General features: G+C 37.4%; 2 pseudogenes; one reads left to right on the forward strand and one right to left on the reverse strand.

Moving 5' to 3' along the window:
• The first annotated feature begins 401 nt into the window (after positions 1 to 401).
• On the forward strand, positions 402 to 2,408 carry LOC144666614 (uncharacterized; annotated as a pseudogene).
• A 564-nt stretch (positions 2,409 to 2,972) lies between these two features.
• Positions 2,973 to 4,000, reverse strand: LOC144666615 (uncharacterized; annotated as a pseudogene).
• Between the last annotated feature and the right edge of the window lie 16,454 nt (positions 4,001 to 20,454).

Consider the following 20,454-nt stretch of genomic DNA (forward strand, 5'->3'; position numbering starts at 1 on the left):
AAGCTATTAAAATTGTAAGTAGAAATCGTCTTTTCTTATTTTCAGAGCACAGCTTTGTTTTATTCACCAAAGCGAGGTCCAAGCGAAGGGACGATACAGTACCATGGCTGAGCTAAAAAAGCTGTTAGCTATGGCTTTTATGAACCTGTTAGATGCTATCCCAAACGTTTCTTGTTTTTTTCTTTTCGCTGTATTACCAATGGCTTTCCTAATTTTTTCTTTCCTCGGCATTGCTATTTAATTTGAAAACGATTTTTTTGCTCCATAAAAAAGTGCATCCCTTTACTGTGTAAATACGAAACTTCCTATACACGACTTTCATAATGGCGGATCATGCGCAAGGGCTGGGCGAGCTGCATGGAAACGAGGTCAGTAGGTCCAAAGCGTCGCTTCGATAAAATATGGCGTCCTCTATGGCTACGAGTTCTTCTTCAAATGAGATTATTCTTACTGAGAATGATATTCCCGGTGCTTCCCTCCTTGGGCGAAAGCCTGAAGAGCTGTCAAACTCGGAACTCAAATTTTGGCTGAAGTGCCGCGGCGACAAGGGCAAAGGATTGAAAACCAAAGCAGAGCTAGCCAACAGGGTTAATGACTACATCAAAACGGGCAAAGATAAGGAGATCGTGGATCCCGACCCACACAAAATATACAGCCGCAGGAAAGAAAAGCAGAACACAAGTACTGATCGTAGCAACGACGGTGAAGAATCGGTAGAGTTTCCTAGCACTGGTTGGAACTCTTCGCTAGAGAAAATGCCAATGTTCACGAGGGTGGAAATGAATAGTTTTGTGATGCAGTCTGGAAAAGCTATCGCCAACAAAGACAACCACACTGTTCCAACGGGTTTAATAAAGGCCAGACGTTTTCTAGATGACGAATATCTTGAAGAGATTGGATGTGCTAGTGATTCGAAGCACTTTTTTTTTAAAGGCAAGTGTTGTCATAGTTTCAGAAAGAGTGAACCCCCACATAATCTGAAAATTTGCCTATGTATTGTGACTGGAGAGGTTAAGAGTGCCTGTTGTTCTTGTGTAGCCGGAAAAGTCGGGTTTTGTAACCATGTGTTAGCGTTCATGTTTAAGATGTGCAAGTTTACCTTGTATAACTGTACTTCAGTCAAAGAACTTTCTGAAGAACAGTACCAAAAATCTTCCTTGGCTTGTACATCACAATTACAGCAATGGCACAAGAAAGGTGGGGGAAAGAAAATTGCACCATAGCCAGTTATGGAAGTTGAAGTCAATAAAACCAAGGTCGACGAATCCAGATCACGATCTGGTCTTAAATCCCTCCTTTATGATGCCAGGATGAAGACCACCCATAACGAGGCAAAGGAAGAAAAATTTAAGAGGGAACTGAAAATAATCAATCCTAATATGGGTCTGTCCCAAATGGCTAGTGAACAGGCTATCGCAACCGATCATAATGGATACAAGGAAACAAGATTTGGAAAATGTCAAGTTGGTTCTTTTTTATCATACCAAGTTGCACTTTCTGAATCAAACTTTGAGGCCACTGCATCTGTCGACTGCATTCCAAGGGTTCCATTAACAAGTAACCGGACCCTTATGTATCCACGGTTTCCATTAAGAAATATTGAAGAAATGGTAGTTCCTGGCAATTTATCTGAAGACGAAAAACGGCTGCTAAATACTCTCCAAATAGAAGAAGACGAAATAAGTCAAATAAAAGCAGAGACTAGGGATCAAGCTGAGTCTGATAAATGGAGAGAGGAACGTAAATTTAGATTCACTGCATCAAAGTTTCATTTGATTTCCAAACGCCAAAGAAATCATAAAAATTTTGCAGAAACTCTAATTAATCCAACAGCAGTTACTTCAAAATATTTAGAACATGGAAAAAATTTGAACCAGTTGCTCTAAGGGAATATAAAAAGTAAATGCGCAACAGAAGGACACCAGTGAAGGTCCTACCAAGTGGATTTATTGTTTCAAAGGGCAGTCCAGTTATTGGAGCCACCCCTGACGCAAGAGTTGTCGACTTTAGCTGCACTGACCCCTTCAGAATTGCGAGGTGAAATGCCAGTACACTAAACATCATGTTACACCTCTGGATGCCTGCTCAAATGCAAAGTTTTTATGGAAAAAACAAGTGACAATGAATGCAAATTAAAAGTAGACCACCCCTACTATGCCCAAGTACAAGGACAAATGGCTGTGACACGAGCCAGGTGGTGTGACCTTATCGTATACACCAGTAGAGGCCTTTATGTACAAAGAATCACATTTGACCCTGTTTTTTGGGCTTAACTTAACCAGAAACTGGTTTCTTATTACTTTGATCATTTCATAAAGTATGCACCTGCGAAACTTTGTCAAGTGAACTGTCAAGTAAATAACAGCAATGATTGCCAGGTAATTTGTACAAGTAGTACAACTGTATAATTTCAGTCACAGAACTCCAAGACTAATAACAACATGATCAAATATTGTAGTATTTGACCAGTGGTCCAGAAAAACATTTGACATCCTATGTGATGTTCCAGAAATTATCCATGCTGCCTTCTCCCACAGGGAGATATTTTAGGGGGGTAGGGCCATTGAACCCCCTCATCCCTCCCTCCAGAATTTCCAGTTTAGATGATATTTTCCTTCAAAATCTTTGGCTTTGGAGACTCTTGCCTCCCTAAAACATTTGAGTTACCTTGGGGTATGAATATTTTATGGAATCACTTCAAGTACACAGTAATGCCATATTCTTTGTTTTCACTTACGTCATAACAAAAATCAGAAGCATTAAACAATAGATTTTGATTCCGAACAATAACTTTTAGCTAATTCAATTCTGTTTATTTGTTACGGGTTATCTGAAATAGCGTGTCGAATTGCAAGACACATTTAAAACCTTGTTAAAACCTGAAACGTTTTGTGAAATATTATAACACTGGTATCATACATGATATCATGTAAAAACCAAGAATACAACAGATTACTACTCAGCAACAGTTATTATGCAGATATTATGTTTGGTTGTGCATTACAACAGAATGCACATACTGCCCAAATCTGGTTAGCCAGTGGAATTTGATGAAGGGGTATCACTTTGTCCCAGATATGGAAATTTTTTATCTTGTTTATAGCACGCTCAATGTGAATCCTTAAGCGGGCGATTTCTTGAGTTTTTACCACATCTTCTGCAGGCATTTGACTTGATCCTCCTAAGAAGGACGGCAAATTTAATGAGATGCCCAATGGCAGCAAATCTTGAATTGTAAATCCTTTATCTGCCATAACAGAGTCCTTGTCATCAAAAGGCAGATCTAAAAACCCACTTCTCTATCAAACACGGATCCAGTGTAAAGCTGGCTGATAAATGTTATTGCACCCCCTGGAGAAATGCCAACCAGACCCTTTAATGTTGTGTGATTTTTGTAACTACTGAAGAGTTCTCCATTTAATTGTAAGCTGCTTGGCATCTGACATTTCACTTCAGTATCATCAATAATAACTCTTTTAGATTTGTATTTGCTTTTGAATGCTTCTGGCATTGTTCTATCAACTACTTCTCTACTGGGCCAAATGTTTATGTGTCCAAATTTAAAGTACATAAAGTTAACCCAAGTGATAAATATTCTACTCACTGTAGGGGTTGAGACATTGAACAAGTGAGCTAGGTGATCTTCATGAAATCCTTGTCTAAGTCTGCACATGACCATTAAAAATTCATCCTCTGGACTTAAAGATCTAGCTCTTCCTTTCTTTGTTAGAGACTTATCCGCTTTATCCTCGTCAGTGTAATCAGAAAAGATGCCAGGATTTGTGGAACGCCAATAAGAGATATTCTCTCCCCTCTCCCCAGGGTCAAGATATGTGTAAACAGCCATAAACGTTTCCCAGTTGGAAAAACCAGAATATAAAGCAGCAGACGAATCCTTCGATTTCAAGTTTTCAAGGGTAAATAATCTCTTATTAAGGTCGTCATTTTGCCGCTGCATATCTTGCAATTGACGCTTAAGTTCCTTAATTTCCTGTTCCATTTCTTGAATCCTTTTCTCATTGTTGTTAATAATTTCTGTCAAGTAAACCTCGTGGTCAGTGAATTCTGTTTGCGTTTCGCCGTCTTGATTTGTTGAGCCACTGTTCGATTCAAAATCTGAAACACTTGCTGGTTATTCATTTGCCAATTCTTCTGCATGCACAGCTGAAGTATTTAAGTTACGAGCCGCACTGCTTGAAGCTGCTAAAACATCGAAGTTTCTCGCTGTCGGCTCCTTTCTCTTGCGAGGCGATGTTCGAATCCACGGAAACACCGAAGGCACAACTCCACCTTTAATTTTATATTTTCCACCGAGAGTTTTCCTGAGGTCACCCGTCCTGAAATGTCTGTAGCATACCTTTGTGTACTCGGTTACTCAAAAGTTACTTCCTTCTTCTCTTCTTATCGCGTGTAGCCACCTTTTCTTCTCAGGGTTTCCCGTCGGAAATTTAAAGAACGAGATTTCCTCACCATTCTCATCGCGGTAAACTTTCTTTGGGCATTCTGGAACACAGCAGTTCATTGGCATTTTAAAATATTCTATTCTTAGCAGTAATTGATCCAAATTGGACTGATATTGTGCGCTGCGTGCCGAAATAAAGCGAGCGAAACCTCTTGACCTTTTGTTTTGTTTACAACAACTCAAGCAGCGCGAGCAAGCGTGGCCCTATTGACCTCGTTTTCATGTAAAAGTCATTACCAGTCCCCCGCGCCGTCGGCCATTATGAAAGTCGTGTATGGGTGATTGCTTTGCTGACCTGAACCCAGTTATTGGCTTATAGCAGTCTATAATTTTGCATCTCCACCCCTGAGTACGTCATTGGTTGAGGTCACACTTAGACTTTTCCTGTGGTTAAGGGCTTTTACTATAGTAAAAAAAAGTAAACAAAAGTTAACTATGGTAAACTGTGTTGTTGACTTTTACATTTCCCAGATGGCTTCTTGTTTAAATGTTGTCAATCAAACTGCAATTTGATGACTAAAACAAATATGCTCAGACATTCCACTTTCACTCGCTTGCATGTCGCCTGCAGTGAGCCATGGATTCAGAACGCGTGGTCCATACAATTATTGCTCATCTTCTATTAATTGCTGCTATCCGGAAAGCTCAGAGATTCAGATTTATTGTCCTGAACATGTATTTTCTTCCGAACAGACGACGGCACGACTTACCCACTGCTCTCCTCACAAGGCGAATGCTGAGAAGACAAGCTTCTGCGCGGCGAAGAAGAGCGGACATTTGTCAGACATATTTTCAGCGACTTTTCTAGGACAACTGAAATGAAAGTTCTAGCGTTTCTTCTCATCTTCTGTGTTGATCCGAACACAAGAATAGAGCATGTGAATGAAAATGGCGCAACCATTTCATGGTTCCAGAGCTTTGCAAAATTTGAGACCTTTCATGTCAAAACTTAGACAATCCATTACTTAAATAAACAAAGTTTAGATAAACGCGCGATAAACCATGCCTTTTCAGGTCGTTTTACCATAGTAAACTTCGCTTTCATCCTGCCGCCGTTGCTATCGCGACAGACTACGATTACATTTACCATAGTAAACTGAAAAAAGCCGGTCACACTACAAATTGGCTTAACTATAGTAAACTTGACTTTACTATAGTAAAAAAAGCACTAGTGTGACCTCAACCATTATCTGACTTTGCACCTTCAATTGCTCGAATCCTGGCAACCTTTATTCGGTTTTCACAAAATACCATATATTCCTAATATACATGTGGCGATTTTCGTATTTTTTTACACAAAGTTAGACGTGGGTCGATTAGAAGATAAATGCACCTTTGTTTATGTTATTGTACTCAGTCATGAAGAAAAGATCTCAGACTAATGTGTAAATGTTAATTTAATTAACGCTTCTCAAATGGTAAATTTGAGGTCCTTGGACAACAACCAGTTAGAGCTCTTGCCGCAAGAAATTTTCAGCAATAATACCAAATTGGAATTTCTGTAAGTAGAAATTTTATATCAAAATTAATTTAAGCAACTATTGAATATGGCCGCAAACCTTAACATCATTATGATAAGGATAACGATTAGGATTAAAAACAATTATTGGATGATGTTTTTGAGATATCCGGATTAATCAAAGTCGCACTGTCGCACGCCACACAGTTTCACTGTGAATAGAAATATGCAACACCCTAATTATCAATCAGAAAAAGTCGAGTTAAAGATTAGGTAACAGTTGTGAAAAGTGTACTACTTTGAAACTTCTGAGTGAGAAGGCAAGTGCAAGTCTCTCATCCCCTTATAATAATAATTCATGCATCTGGAAACTGCAAATACTTGTAAAAAGATGCAACGGGGCAGAACTGGCACTTCAGAAGCATACATGATTCCAAGTCAAGTGTGACACAGCTTATGTTTGCAGCCCCGTTCGATGAAATTTCATAGAAGAAATGCAAGCTAAGACGTTTCTTGACCTTAATTTAATTTTTTTTATTATGCATCTGGCGAAGTATGGGTACAAGTTCGAAGACATTTGTTCTGCAGCGGATATTCTCCAAACATAAGATTATAATGGTTTTCTTTGACATTTAATCTTCGCAAGGGCTACCATCATATTGATATCTTTTGAAAGCACTGAAAGCATTTGGCTTTTCAAAGGTGTGTGTAGCATTCGAAAACTGTACTCGACAGCGATTCTAAAATGTAACAAAACCCTCGCTGTCTATACACTTGGTCTGCCCAAACATTTCTTATTCAGGATACTACTTAAGAGGTCTCGTTTTCAAACTTCCTTTTCTGTCATGCCTTTTCGTGATTTGACTTTTGGATTATTTGTGGGCTCGACTCCCAGGCTATCAAGGGACCGTTCGCGTCAATAAAATTTCTCTACATTCTTTCCAAACTTCCACTCGCTAAAAACGCCAAACACTTCAACTTTATTCAACTTTAAGGGGTCTCGCGTTCCCGGAATAGAAATATCAACAAACGACCAAGCTGCACACAGACTGATATCGATTCTAAAATTGCATGTGTGCACAATCCTCCGTAAGAAAAAAGATGGCGCCACGCGCGGAACTCTGGGTAAATCGACCAAATCAGGTCAAGGTTATGTCAACACACATGGCCGCTGGTCAAAAAGGTCGGCGCGTAGCGCTTGATGAAAACGAAATTCACGGGGCTAAATCAGCGAAAGACATCAACCTTTTAACTAAGACTGAAGCAATAAGGTCGTTGAAGTGTAGGACTTGTCGAAATTTGAGCGGCCTGACCTTAAAAGATTGAAAAAGCAAGTAAGTTTTCAGATCGTTTTGCGGCTTTAGTTCACTGTTGTAAATTCGATCACTAATTAGAGATTAGGTACACTTGAATTTAACAAGGTTATACTTATTTGTGAGCAAAAAAATTCAGGTATACATCACATATGGCTGGGACAAGAAGTTGCTGGTGGAATCAGACGGGAGAATCGCCGAAGAGAGAAGAAAACAGGTCCAAAGAGAGCTCGATAAGGTTACGCAAAATTTTACTAGCTCGATGGTGAGGGAATCCCCATCTGGACGACCTCATTACAAGACATTCCTGTCTTAACGTATGCAGTTGTTGAAGATTTCTTCAGGCAGACCAACGTCACAAGGCATGTCACAGAAGAGTATGCATTGTTAAAGACCAAAAAGTTTGAGATGTCGGGAAAACCGATTAAACTGAACTTTCCGATTAGTACTTAGCTTCGAACGTTCCACCCCATGTGCTAAGCTATAGAAGAGTGGCTGTGGCTTTTAATCAAGGCTCATGTAACATATATCCTTCATAATGTTAGGCTTTGAATGTCGATTTGATGCTTCAAACTTTGATTTTAGCTTTAGATCGCTCTGAAAAATTGCTAGCCCTGCACAATTTGCTTGTACGAAAGGTTATAAGTTTAAGTCGATCCTTTCACGCAACAATTTATCGTAAATATCAGCACAAAAATTAAAAATGTTTTGAGCTTTGGTGACTCTATCACTTTTCTAGCACAAATAAAGCTTTAGATATAAGAACTGATATTTATTAAATATGCATGCAAAATATTTTGATAAACAATGTCACCCTCCCCACATCGGATGTCAATATTTCAGTCAGTATCTTCTCGAATAAATTTTGAAAAACAACACATTCTCAGTGTGGATATCAGGGTGTTTAAGGGAACATAAATGTAATGATAAAGTGATAACAATCTGAATAATATTTTTACAGCTAGCTGGCACACATCAACCACACATTAAGCATTCTTTCTTCAGTCTACCTTAGCAATAAGTAAATTTATTTTCTTTTGGTGGTGTACATGAACATACAATGGTGATATGTTTCAGACTAAGTTATGCTGGAAATTTTAGAATAAAGGATTTTGCAAAGCAGTTCAGTTCAGTGAAACTGTTCATAATTAAAATAACAAAATTAATTAACACAGTTGAAATGATTAATTTAATTAACAACATTATATCCAGAGTTTTAAAGCACTGCAAATATATTTACATGTACTAGTTTACTTGAACCATATTTAAGAGGTGAAGCATTGGAATTAATTTTTATGAATCTTTATCAGACTTTATTTTAAACAATTTACTTTAAGGAAATGTATTTAAATCTGATATTTAATATACAGGGATATTGTCTATTTTTCTGCATTGCAGCATAGCTTAAACAAATAAATGCCGAACTACTGTTCTTTCTGATTAAAACATCATATCATTTTGACTTCTTACTCTCAGTAACATGTCAAACATAGGAATTGAGAATACAAACACTGGCTTGTGCACATTTATCTCGAACTGTATTTAGGTAACACGAGTACTTGGGCAACCTTTACCTTGTTACTGAAGGTAGCAGACACAGTCCAGAAAGGGGAACTTGCCTTACAAGCTTCTTGCTTGTTTCTCCCTGAAATGTTCTATCTGTAGAAGCTCCATAAGTTTGTTCACTTTCCAGAAGGTCAAGTCCACATTGTTTCACAACAGCAGCTTTCTTACTTGCAAGGCACTTGTCAGCTTCAAAAATAATGTACCTGTCATAGTTCTTGAATTTTTGTTAAGGTTCTGCTTTTTTTATTTCTGATGAAGACCCATGCCAAATTCTTGTAACTCCTTCTTCCCTTGTAGCCTACCAGTAATTACAGCAGGTGTATTTGATGATCTTATCTTTCCATATCTCTTACCGGAACCATTCAGAACTTCTTTGAGCAACAGGTAGGCAAAATTCAGTTACATTTTCATTATTTTGACACACTGACATTGAATCAAAAACGGAAACATAACTCTTTTTGACAATAACAGTCACATTCTCTTTGTGCTGGCTCTCTGTTAGGTCTTGACCTGTAACAGTTGGGGCTTAATATCATTCAGATTTAGATTATTCACCCTGATATCCACACAACGTTTTGCCTTGTAAAATTTATTCGAGAAGATACTGACTGAAATATTGACATCCAATATTGTGAGGAGGGTGACATTGTTTATCAAAATATTTTGTATACATATTTAACCCTTTCACTCCTAAACGCGCATTCAGGCGCTATTTGGAGGTGCAGTCATTGATTCACTTGTGACGTCATTAATTAGCACGTCAGTGGAATTTCGTGAGAAGAATCTGATAGAGCTTGAATCGACCTTTCTACAGGACTGTTCATTTTGAATATCAGTTGCATTCTGACAGAGCTAATCAAAGAAAAACCAAATTCCCTTTTTGGTGCAAAATCGTTGCTAAACAGGCCAGTACACCTGTAATTGGTCAAGGTCCCCTTTTCAGGGTTTTCCAATAATAATGTCAAAACTTTTTTGGCCGAAAGATAGGATATGAAGAGTAGAAAGTAACGAGAATAAGAAAGCGAAAAAAAAAAAAGGAAGCAAAGAGGCAAAAAAAAAAAAATTGGAACGGCTTATGCGCATGCACCAAAGTAAAATATTGTACATTTTTACACAGAATCTTTATGAAAATGTTGCTGAAGTGTAAAAAAGTGCTTCTTTAGCAAAGTTGAGGTAAATTCCAGACCATAGCACCAAAATTTCAGTTTAGCGGCTAAAAAAACGCGTTTTTTGAGGAAAATTTGGGGGTCAAAGGGTTAATAAATTTATTACCTTGCTTACAGGCAAATTGTGCAGGGCTAGCAATTTTTCAAAGCGATCTAAAGCTAACATCAAAGTTTGAAGCATCAAATCGACATTCAAATCCTAACAGTATTTAGGATGTATGTGACATTAGCCTAGTTTAATAGCCACAACCAGTCTTCTACAGCTTAGCACATGGGGTGGAGCGTTCGAAGCTAAGTTCAAACTTTTTGGTCTTTGACAATTCATACTCTTCCGGTGACGTCGACATGCCTTTTGTTGTTGGTCTGCCTGAAGAAATCTTCAACAACTGCATACGTTAAGACAGGAATGTCTTGTAATGAGGTCGTCCAGGTCGGGATTCCCTCACCATCGAGCTAGTAAATTTTGCGTAACCTTATCGAGCTCGCTTTGGACCTGTTTTCTTCTCTCTTTGGAACTCTCCCGTCTGAACCCACCAGCAACCTCTTGCCCCAGCCATATTTGATGTATACCTGAATTTTTTATGGTCACAAATAAGTGAAACCTTGTTAAATTCAAGTGTACCTAATGCCTACTTCCTGATCGAATTTACAACAGTGAACCAAAGTCGCAAAGCGATTTGAAAACTTACTTGCTTTTTAGCTCTTTTAAGGTCAGGCCGCTCAAATTTCGACAAGGCCTACACTTCAACGACCTTATTGTTTCAGTCTTAGTTAAAAGGTTGATGTCTTTCGCTGATTTGGCCCCGTAAATTTCGTTTTCATCAAGCGCTAAGCGCCGACCTTCTTGACTCGCGGCCATGTTTGTTGACATAACCTGATTTGGTCGATTTACCCAGAGTTCCGCGCGTGGCGCCATCTTTTTTCTTACGGAGGATTGCATAGTGTTCATATATAGATTTATACTTTCTGTTTTTCTCAAGCAATAACCAATGGTATTAATTATGTCTCTGAAGGTATTTGAACAGCAACAAGTTGGGTAAATTATATAACGATACCTTCAGTAACAATACCAAACTGACGCATCTGTAAGTAACATGCCATTCTCTTCCTAAAGTTCAGAGAAGACAACCGAGCAGCAATAACCAGAAAGTGTCCGCGTCAAACAATTGTATACGCAACTACAATCCCAACCTTTTTTTTTAAACTTTCTTTCTAAAGTAAGATTGTTCTAATCCCTCGGACGTACAAGGGGGGGGGGGGAGGGGGGGATGCCACCCCCGTAAGGTTGTTTTCCAAATTTTGAAAAGAGGATTTACTCTACAACGCTGAGACTTTCAGTAGCTGTTCATTCATCCCTTGCGTAAATTTTGATTCGTCAATCATGTGTCCGTTATATTTGACGTTGCCATGGCAACGTAATAAATACAACTAGGTCTTGCCAAAAATGTATGCTAAACAGATTGCGTCAGACAAAATTATTCAAAAAAACCTAGTTTTATCGTCATAGTAACGTTGCAACATTCGGTAAACCATAAGTAGACCATTGCAAACCGTTCAAAAGATCGCCATTGAGTACCTTGTAGAACAAACCAAGTTTGGTTTGAATTAGTGTAATATTCTGCCATGGGTATTGTTATTCATGACATGTAGATGAGGTGTGGGGATCGCTCTGGCCTGGGACAAGCCCAAACCAGGCTCAGTAGATACCAGATAAAGGCGGAGACTTCAAACCGGCTTCCTCGCAGGGCGTTTGGGTGGAAGCCAACATCTCGATTTCCTGGGCTAGAGTGGAGTGCACAAAAATCACACATGTTCCTCTTTTATACAACTGTTTTTATATCATTAATTCATCCGCAGGGCATTCGTTACCAATTCAAAGTAAATTTGAATAGTATATGCCTGTGGAAGTTATGGACATTTAAGACAACTGTATAGTCAGACATTTACTTCGGTTACCCAATTTTTTATCAGTATATGATCAACATATTAATATCCAACTTTTTTGCAAGTAAAAAAAAACTTCACAGAAACAGTTTCAGAGCCACCTTAATTTGTTTTCAATAAAAAGCCACTCATGCTGCGATGGACTAACATCTTATCTAGGGGGAGCATGCCACGACTGCTAAATATATTTTTAGCTGTTTAAAGTCGTCCAATATTTACCTCAAGTTATTCAGAAAATATTTTTCCTCTTCCGTCATCCACCGTTTTCTATCTGGAGGTGTGACCATTCAGGACAATTCCTATTCAATATTAAGAATATACTACACTGGCAATAAAACATTCTAATTGGTTGTTTTCAGTCGTGGTTGTCTGAGAGCTGTAGGCATAAAAATAATTAAATTTAATTAACGCTAGGTGCGTTTTTTTGTTTTTAGGTTCCTGAATGACAATTTACTAAAAGCCATACCTGAGAGAAGTTTCTATAAAAATACCGAGCTGCGTACTCTGTAAGTAGAACTATCGTTCTCAACTCTGTTCAGTCGGAGGATGAAACGCTGTTGGAGCTTTGATTCCCTCCTTAAGTTTAAAGGTGTAAAATTTTAAATTCATACAAGTTCGCCCATGTTAGTAGGTTTTCCCAAAATGTAAATTGGAGCAATTTCACGTTGGTTTAATGTTTAAGCGACTGTTGAACTGTTTTTGATAATTATATTTTACAAAATTCACAATGTTTCCCTTAATCGAAATAAATTTTAAGTTTTTTGCTTGCTTTTTTATTTTAATACTTAATTTAGCAAAGATATATAAAGATACATTATTAAAGAAAGAAATCTATTCGTTAAAATAACGTTACAACAGTAAACCGCCATTATTCGGTACAAAACCAACGACGCAGCCGGTGGACTAAAAGTTGTTTTTATTTCACGATTAATTATCTTATGAAGAAACAAAAGTGATAACAAATAAAAAACGATAACAAGAAATGTAACATTTGCTCTATTAATTTGGTTTTTATTCCATAATATTTAGCTCTTTTAAGACCGGGTATCGGGGGAGGGACTTTTGAGGCTTTTTAGGCTAAGGCTCTTGAGGGATGTGGAAGAGAGGGGTGGTAGTTAAGGCATATAAGTTACGTACTTTGAGAATAAAAACTTGCGCCAAATTTCATTTCGATGACTCTCTGCAATCATTCGAAAGCTGTACTCGACAGCAATTGGCATTCTAAAATGCAACAAAACACTTGCTGTCTAAACACTTGGTCTGCCCACTACTTTCGCTAAGTTAACCTTATGGTTATTTGTGGGTTAGATTTCCATGCTATCAAGGGACCGATTGCGTTAATTAAATATATTTACATTCTTTCTAAACTTCCATTCGCTAAAAACTCCAAACATTTCCTATTCAGAGTTCGGCTTAAGAGGTCTTGCGCTTCAAACTTTCCTTTGTGTCATTTCGTCATTTGACTTTTTGGTTTTTCGTGGGTTCGATTCACAGGTTATCAAGGGGCCGTTTGCATTTATTTAGAGCGTATTTATTTGCAACATATACTTTTAGCCATCGCATTTGCCTGTTGAATTTTTTATTGTCTTCGAGCCAATAAACAATAAAGAATACCAATAGGCCAATGTGATGGCTATACGTGTATGGTGCAAATAAATCCGCCCTAAATTTCTTTACATTCCTTCCAAACTTCCACTCCCTAAAAACTCCAAACATTTCCTATTCAGTATTCGACTCTTGCGTTTTAGGGATAGAAATAGCAACAAGCGACCAAGCTGCACAATGACTGATATCCATCCTTAAATTGATTTAATTCAATTAATTGATTAATTAATTAATTTTTTCTATTTCTCTCATGCAATAACCAATGGTGTTAATTATGTCTCTGAAGGTATTTGCAGAACAACAAGTTGGAGAAATTGTATAACGATACATTCAGTAAAAATACAAACCTGATGGAGCTGTAAGTAACGTACATTTTTCTTTTCTTTCTAAACTTCAGAGAAGACAACTGAGCAACAATGACCAGAAAGTGGCCGCGTCAAATAATAAAAAAAAGTTACGTCAACGTCCTGTTGTACACGCAAGTACAGTCCAAACGTTTCGTATTTTTCCTTTTTTTCTATGGTAAGGTTGTTCTAACTTCAAGTTTAAGTGATATATAATTTAAGGCAGTCTAAGTGTACTTTTCCAAGAGGTGAAGACTCGGCAAGGGGGTCCCCAACATTGGACCTTCAATTTTATTTAAAATCACTGAACCAGTAGAAGTAGTAGTAGTAGTAGTAGTAGTAGTAGTAGTAGTAGTAGTAATTATAAAAGTAAATAATAATTTTAATAAAAAAACCCAGAATCCTTTGAGGCATTTTTTTAAAAAGCTTTATAATTTGGTAGTTTTATACCAAGAAGAATTGTCAAACCACTAGGGTAATGACGTCATCGATCACGTGACAATTCCCAAATAAGCGTTTATAGTTGCCGTGACAAGATTTCGCTATCGAATTGAAAACAAGTAGCATATTTGAGGTTTTGTTTGTGCGGGACACTTAAAAATTACCAGGTTACCTCTGGGATTTAAAGTTTAAGGAAGCAATTCACATGAGTGAAAAAGTCGAAAGACCAGGCGGTAATGGTCGGCCGAGGGCCGTTGAATCTCGACATTTTATTACACGGCAAAGAAGCTTTGCAAGTAAGTAATTTTTAACACGAATTTTTTTAATGACAATGATGTCATCATTAACGAGACCAGAGCGTTTTGAATATTTTAAACCGTGTAAAAAGTGCATTTTTCAGCATAAATTGGGAAGTGTGAGCTGTGGTTCTATAGAAATCTTTATATTCCATTGCGTCTGTGTTCTTTTACCTACATTTCTTAAGAAAACGTAAACGAAAAGTGAGCCAGAAGTTTTGAAATTGCGTAAATCAACGAAAGTAAAGTTCAACGTAAATTAACAACGAAGACCTTAAAAGCTCAAAGCATCAGTTTGTCCGCCATGTTGGTTTTCTTCCCTCAGGGGGAGAGAGAGAGTCGACTTCGGTAGACGTCGGCACAAATTCATAAATTCCTCGAACGTTTTTGTGTAGGACTAAGCCTGTAAGAGTAGCGAAGCCAAATGCAAATAAAAGTTATGAGCACCATTCAAATAGCATGTTTTGCTAGGTTGAGAAATAGGGGAAATGCTTCAAAAGCGCCTACTTTTTCCAACATAATAAAGTATGAGTGCGACAGTACTCCCCCCAGTCCGAGTTTGGTGGCGGAAAGCTGTTATTTAATGCTGTTTTTGACATTTCAACCTGAACATTGCTATAAAATGATTTTTTCCAATGGAACACAGCTTAAAAATTCTATTTACCTGTATTTAAACGTTTTAATAAGGGGAGTAACGAGTTTCGTTAAAGTAGTGATTTATAGCAAAAGTAAGCTTTATATGGCTGGTCAATGGTGAGGAATTATCATCCCAATGTTCGAGCGCATTCCAAGGAAAGCTCACGCCGAAGATTTACCAAGTTTTATACGTTATGATTTTAATCTCACTATCGACTGCAATTTTGGTAATCGATAAGTCTCACTTAGCCAGTAGGACTTATAGTAATAGTTAAGTAACAGCTATTAACGGCCTTTAAGCTTCGCTCTGTTTATTTAACATGTAAGCTTATACGATTTCTCTTCATAACAAATCAAGCAGAAAATCATTCTGGCAGAATTAAGCCATTGAGTTTGTCGGTAAATATTTGGGTGGGAATACCTTCATCTTTATTTATATTCTTTCACTTTATTCTTACATTTAAAGTTTGTTCTGATAAAGCAGTTTTAAAGAGATGAATTTGGCTTATAAAAATATTTTTAAGCTCAAATTTCTGTTTCAGGGCCTGAACAATCAATGCCAACCGATTTCAATTAATTTATTGATGTTGATAATCAATGAACAATCGATAGCTTAAGTTTTTGTGTTTATTAATTGTCATTGATTTTCACTTTTATCGATGACTGATGGGAATCGATCAATTAATAACATTAATTTTCATAGGATAATAATTATTAACCTGAGGGAAAATAGACGAGTAATACAATAAAATCCTGTACAGTAGAACCCCGATAACTCGAACTCAGATAACTTGAACAACCCCGCTAACTCGAACAAACTTTCATTTCCCTTGGATTTGACCCCACTTTTCAGCCATTTTTACTGGGTTAACTCAAACTCGGATAACTCGAAAACCCTGCTAACTCGAACTAAATTTTGTTTCGCTTGATCACAATTTGGGTTAAATTTACCCCGATAACTCGAATTGTGGTTCTTGTAGTTCGCAACTTGTGCCCATTGATATCCCATTAGTTCTTCTTGCCGTGTAAACACTGAAACGAATGCTACAGCAATTTTATTTTAATTAGAGCAATGAATCGATCACGTATCTGACAGTCATTTTCCACTCTTATCATGAAAATGTATGATATTTTTATTTTACCTGCTTAAAGTCGAAGCATAAAAATAATTAACACTGTGTGCATTTTTTTGTCTGTAGCCTCCTGAACGACAATCTACTAAGAGCCATACCTAAAAGAGCTTTTTATACTAATACCGAGCTAACTTATCTGTAAGTAGAACTCTCGTTCTCAACTCTATTTCTTTGGAGGGTGAAGGCATTGTTGGAACTTTAAGCACCCCTTAAGGTTAAATAAGTTGTAAAATTTAAAATCTATACAAGAAGGCCCATGTGAGTATCACGAAAATATACATGGGAGCAATTTGACGTTAGTGTCTCGTGCTCAACGACTTCTGAACTGTTTTTGACAATTATATTTTACAAAATTCACAATTTTGTCCTAAATCAACATTATTTTAAGTTTTCTGATTGCTAGTTAAAGCATATAAGTTAATTTGAGAATAAAACCTAGCGCCGAATAACGTATTGATGACTCTCTGCCACCATTTGCCAAGTCCGATTACATATATTTGGATTTTTTAAAATATTTGGAAGAGGTTTGAGCTCGAGTATTGAACTGTTGATTAAGGAGTTAGATCGTGGCGTTGCGTAACAGTGAGAGAATTCAATACTCAATATTTTTAGTTGCCAAATTAGGCCTTATTTTTTTTTCTTAAATAAAGTTTTCGACTTCGATAGTACTGTTGAATATACATTCAAGTTTTTCAGCAAGTTATGTGATACCTGCTTATATGACTGATTGAATTTCTACAAGGTCAGGGTTTTCTCTTTGTTTTTGTAAACCTTCCATCTCTCTTCACTGTTCTTCAGGATCCTTCCGAGGTAAAGTTGTTTTATAACGGCGTTTTGTAAACTTTAACTTCAGTTTTTTAGGAAAATGAACGTCAACACGGAAACTGGTGTTCTTGCTTCGTATCTGCGTCTTTAGGCGTGAAATTAACAAAACCACCTGACAAAAATGCGCGATAAAATAGAGTAGAAATACCCATCAGGAACAATACACGAATGCGATACATTATTTTCAACTAACGTCACTTTTGCCGTTATCTTATATTTAGGTTGGATTGCCATGCCTTAAGATGGTCCTAATTATTAAGTACTCTCACCCCATGATGTTTCAATCGATAAGCTTCCATTCTCTTGTGGACATTTTTGTTGTCATAATTCTCTCTTCTTAGCCATTATTCTAGCATTCTCTCAGTTGATCGATGTCATTTTGAAATTTTGTAGAGTGTTGTGCTAGGCCTCCATCATTTTTGTCCATCCATTTCTCCAGACATGAAAGAAGGAGCAGATGAACAAAGTTAGACAAGTTAACGTCAACCGTTTAAAAGAAACACATTTTTTTGGGAGATATGGCTGACAATTCTAAAATAATCCACAAGTTTAGACATTTCTTGAACTTATCTTTTACCTAATGCTTTCTTTTATTTTTTTTATAGACGTTTGCACAACAATAAGTTAAAATACTTGCCCAAAGGAATTTTTGACACCAATATCAAACTATCTAGATTGTAAGTACAAATCTTTTTTTCTTATTTGCATAGCACCCTTTGTTTAGTTTTTACCAAAGCATGCAGCTCCGAGCGCAGGAACGAGGCAGTACCATAGCTGAGCTAAAACAGCTAGTAACTACGACTTTAAAAAAAACCTGTTAGATACTGTCTCATACTTTTTATTTTTTACCGTATTACCAATGGCCTACCTAAATGTGTTCTTTTCTCGGCAACGATATTCTAATTGAAAACGACAATTTTGGTCCATCGTTTACTTATTTTTAGTGTAGTGTTTGAACTACACTTATGCGGTGGTTGTGGGTGAGGAAAAAGTGCTACCGGGATAACGCTAGGTGTGGACTAATGCTCACTGAAGTGGAACAAGCGTGCCATTCATTTCGAAAGATCGCCTTTCAAAAGATCGTATGTAATTATATGCAAGATTCAAATCCTCGCGTTTCCCAGTATGAATTGCAAGAATTTCTTGTCTCTCGTCGCAAAAGAAACAGCAAATACATGTCAAAAACTTCGAGTTGCAAGGAAATTTTATTTGTCCAACATGAAAGCGAAAGTTTTTTAATGTACCACGAGTAATTTAAAAGCAGCATGCTCTTTTCCTAAAACATCAACAATCGGTCACGCAAATTGAACATGGAGAAATGTCAAGTATTTCCTTCGTCTGAGAGCGGAATGTTTCGTCACAAGGACTATTGGCTTGAGTTTTCTCGCCTGCCTTACAGCAGGACTTGTTGCAATATCCTCGATATAGTCCTAAACCGGCCGTTTAGACTGTGTGATGGGGGCTTATGTTTTCAGACCGTGAGACAATAGATTTGACCGTTTAGCGGTAAAGTTTTCGTGTGATGTTAAATATCATGTTCGGCAAGCTGCCACTATTTGTCGGCATGTGTGCATTGCATTGAAGTGTACTGATGATAGAAATAAATCCTGCAATTGGTGATCCAAATTTTAAAGACAGCGATTTTGGTAGCGTTTAAAGTACTGAGAGCAGCTGTTTCCACTGTGCGTGCTAAACTTACAAAGGGCTTTGCATGGCGGTTTTTTTTTGTTCTTAAACAATATTCATTTTGGGGCTTTCAAAGGTCGCACGCAATTAAATATACAAGATTCAAATCTTTGCATTTAAGCAAAGTGTGTTTTGGAAGACTTTCTTGTCTTTCGCCACGAAACAAGTTTGTAACACAGCAAGCACTTGACTTAGACTAAGAATTGAATGTTTAAAACCCGGTTTAAAAGTAAGAGTCAAATCAAAAGTAGCGAGTAAAGTTTATTTGTCAAACACAAAAGCGAATGTTTCTAAATTTAAGGCCACTGAGTAATTTAATAGCCTGCGTGACGCATTCTTAATAATAAAAACAACATCCCGTCACGAGTTGATCATTTTCTCATGTTTTCTCGAGTCTTTCCTTCCATGAATGAAAATTTAGCAGAAGAAAAAATCAAATTTCCAGTTCCTCACCCTTTACAGGAACGTAAGATGCGCAGACTTGAGCAGAATTTCGTTGTCCTCGTGGAATTTTGATTTTGAGCAGAAAACTTGATTTCTCACGGGCATACATTGCCGCGAGCGTCATTTATCACGTGATGCATTTGTTCCTTCATCGGCCATTTTGGAGTTTGTAGAGTCTACGTAGCTCGAGTGACCTAGGAAGCGATTCATTGCTAACCTCGCGAGATCATGATTGATTATCACGAGTATTTAACTGTTCACATTTTATGTTGAACACTGACAATACAACTTCTAACATTCCTGTGCAACCCATGATTTCTTTCTTACTTACTTGCTAACAATATTTTATTGTGATTCCAGAAAATCTTTGTACCCACCCCACAGAGGTTCATTGGAAATTCTGATGGGAGAGGGGGGAGGGGGGTCTCACAATTAAACTTTTGAAATAAAGTATGAAGATTAACCGAAATTTCCAGAGATGTTGGATGTTGGGGTGGGAGGGGGGGGGGGGGGGGGGTGGGTGGGTGGTTATTAATATTTTCCTGAGTAGCACATTTGTATCAAACACTACACTGTCCGTACGGACCGCTCGTTATGGAGATATTGTGATTTAGACATCTTCTATGGTTTTACCAACTTTGCATTTGTGAATGTTTTATTTCCAGAATATTTAAGTAGTCACAGTGAAACTTAAATGATATATAGTATGTCTGAATCTATCTTTTGGTATACGTCACGTGGGATGATGACGTCACATCACGTGACAATTACATCATGATGTCAAAACAGCCGCCATCTTGGATCCGCCATCTTGGATTTTAAATTTTTTCCAAAACTGCAAAAAACCGCCCAAAATTACTGATAAGTACTCAAAACCAATCAACTTGTGCTTAAAAACCATAAAAGGGTGAAAATAATTATTAAAGTTATTTTTCATTAATAGAAACACGAAAATTGCAAATTTGGGAAAACATGCCTATCAAAATGCCGTTGCCATGGTTTTTAACACAACAACCTATCCTACAAAATTATTTTCCGATAAATTTTAGATAAACTCGCAAAGTTTGGCAGCGTTTGGTTGAATCGTGAAAAAGAATTAAGCGTCCAAAGTCAGCGCGAGCACTCCCTGCCCCC

Source organism: Oculina patagonica, chromosome 9 (assembly GCF_052425735.1).
Source record: "Oculina patagonica isolate OP01 chromosome 9, crgOcupat, whole genome shotgun sequence".
NCBI classification, from domain to species: Eukaryota; Metazoa; Cnidaria; class Anthozoa; order Scleractinia; family Oculinidae; genus Oculina; species Oculina patagonica.